At 36.7% G+C, this 2,498-nt stretch overlaps 1 pseudogene; it reads right to left on the bottom strand.

The window, feature by feature from the left end:
• Positions 1 to 1,365: 1,365 nt before the first annotated feature.
• On the bottom strand, positions 1,366 to 2,278 carry LOC110779246 (probable receptor-like protein kinase At1g11050; annotated as a pseudogene).
• Positions 2,279 to 2,498: the final 220 nt, after the last annotated feature.

The following is a 2,498-nucleotide window of genomic DNA, read 5'->3' as shown; positions in this document are numbered from 1 at the left end:
TACTTTCACATATATTTAGTTTACTAATTCAAGGGTTAAAAAATTACCTTTTGGCAAGCCTTTCGTCATTTCTTTTCTGCAAAACAGGGTAAAAACAAAGGTTTGTGTTAGAACAAAAACACAACTCAATCTTCTTATATCGTTTTCAATACGGAGTATTTACTTTTAAGTTTAATTTATTTACTTTTACTAATTATTTATTTACTTTCTTTATCTGTTGTACTATTCAAAGAAGAACTTAGAGGATAAAAATAGAGGATCATATTAGGTTTTTTTGGTAAAATATAGAACTTTATTACCGAAAGGTTAAAAAAAAAGCTGAATCCAAGCAAAGAAACAACAAACAACAAACAACATATAAGGGTTCACATACCGCAACCTTGACAAAACAACACAACTAGTAGATGCGAGAGAGCAGCTAGAAGCACAAAAACAAGAAACAACAGGATCGACCAAACTGAAGAAGAGCATAATATAGCCTACAAACAACAAGTCAATCCACAACAGCAGCCCTCGCAACTAGTAGTTGGTGGACAAACAGAAGCAATAGCTGCACTTAAAACAACCTGCAATCAGCAAACCAACCAAGCAACAGGAAGCAGCAGCTGCAACAAACAATCACACTTTCACTGCACACTGTAGAATCACGGCAGAAGACATCCAACAACAGAAGCATCAGCTGGAACAAAAAGATTTTTTTGTTTACTTTTAGAAGGATTGAGTTTACTATTAGAGAGATTAAGTTTACTTTTAGTCAATTTGGTGACTTTCATTTTGTGTCAATACACACAACTGTCATACCTCCAAGAAAACATAATATTAAACAATATTAATATTATGTACAAGGTTTAAATTGAAGTTATGATCTTTCCGCGAAGAAAGACATCACCACATCATTCATGAGAGGCACTCAACAAAAACACCACCAACTGAAACCCAACAACAACATCTCAACAGCAGCTACTCGTAGAATACAAGAGAACATGTTGCAGAAGAACTCTAGTCCAAAGGACATTAGGCCCACCACAAGAACAGATTAACTATCCACCAATAAACACGATGCAACACTGGCAGTAGTTGGTTATCGATTTACTTATAGATTTTGTTTACTTTCATAAAGATTTTGTTTACTTTCATAGAGATTTCGTTTACTTCATAAGTCTCGTCACCACAATGCACACACTTAACCTGATGAGATCTGCTACACTATCCCTGCAAGGCCTGAACAACCAAATCTAGTATGAAGCCCATCAACTGTTGAATCCCACAAAAGCCAAAAACAGAATTAAAAAAAAACAACCAACACAAAACAAATTACAAACTACTTTCCACTGAAGTCCGGTAAATGGATCTCATAATTCTTATTTACCTAAACATCTCACCAGAATTTAAATGCATGCCACTCAAGACCGGTGATATGCTGTAACCTCTATGGAAAGATGGATGTCCAAAAGGCATAGGTCGGTCTGAAATTTGAGGAACTTCAATATCACCCTCCAACATTTTCAGTGCATCTGATATTGTAGGTCTTAATGCAACCATAACATGGGCACACAGAATACCAACTCGTACAAATCTTTCCATAATTCCCCTTGGATCTAACTCCAAGTTATCCCCCTCTCTTAACAAGAAAGGGTCAACAACCTCTTCTGATCTCCCCTCTTTAACCAAACACCATGCCCAATCTGTTATTAAAACAGTCATAGAGGAACCTAAAGCTAACAATCAAGGGCCCTTCTCAGCACATTATTTCCAAAACAACTACCCCGAAACTGTAGACATCACTCTTCTCGGTTAGCTACCCATAAAGTGCATATTCAGGGGCCAAATAGCCATGAGTGCCTGCTTTTGTGGTTGTGAGATGAGATTGCCCTTCCTTGATTTCTTTTGCCAACCCAAAATCATCCACCCTTGCTCTCATTTCTGAATCTAAAAGAATGCTTGTAGCCTTTATGTCCCGATGATATATTGCAGGTTTTATTCCATGATGGAGATAAGCTAGCCCTTTTGCCACATCCATTATTATGCACTTCCTTTGGGGCCATGTTAATGGTTTTCTAAGTGCCCCACTTTGGTTTGTAGAACCCCAAAAGAGATGGTCATCCAGATTACCATTCACCATGTATTCATAAATAAGGTATCTCTGTTTTCCTCCATAATCATCATCAACCATGCAACATCCCTTAAGTGGGACTAAATTCCGATGCCTCAGGTTTCTAAAGACACCCACCACTGCAGCCAGATTCCTTGAGAGACTACTGATTTCAGTAATAGGCATTTTTTCAGGTTACTTGAGACTAGAGATTGATAGCCTAATATGAGAAAGAGAAACAAGAACTAAAGACCTGAATTATTACAAAAGAAACTCCAATTTCTATCGAATGGAGCAAAGTGATTTCTTAGAATGAACTAACATTAAACAAAGCTAAGCCAATACCTTTTAAACACTTGAGTTTAATTATTTCAGTCAAAAAGTTTGTCCAGAAAAATCAATCATA

This window comes from Spinacia oleracea, chromosome 1 (genome assembly GCF_020520425.1).
Source record: "Spinacia oleracea cultivar Varoflay chromosome 1, BTI_SOV_V1, whole genome shotgun sequence".
NCBI lineage: Eukaryota > Viridiplantae > Streptophyta > Magnoliopsida > Caryophyllales > Amaranthaceae > Spinacia > Spinacia oleracea.
This window is presented reverse-complemented; position numbering and strand designations above follow the sequence as displayed.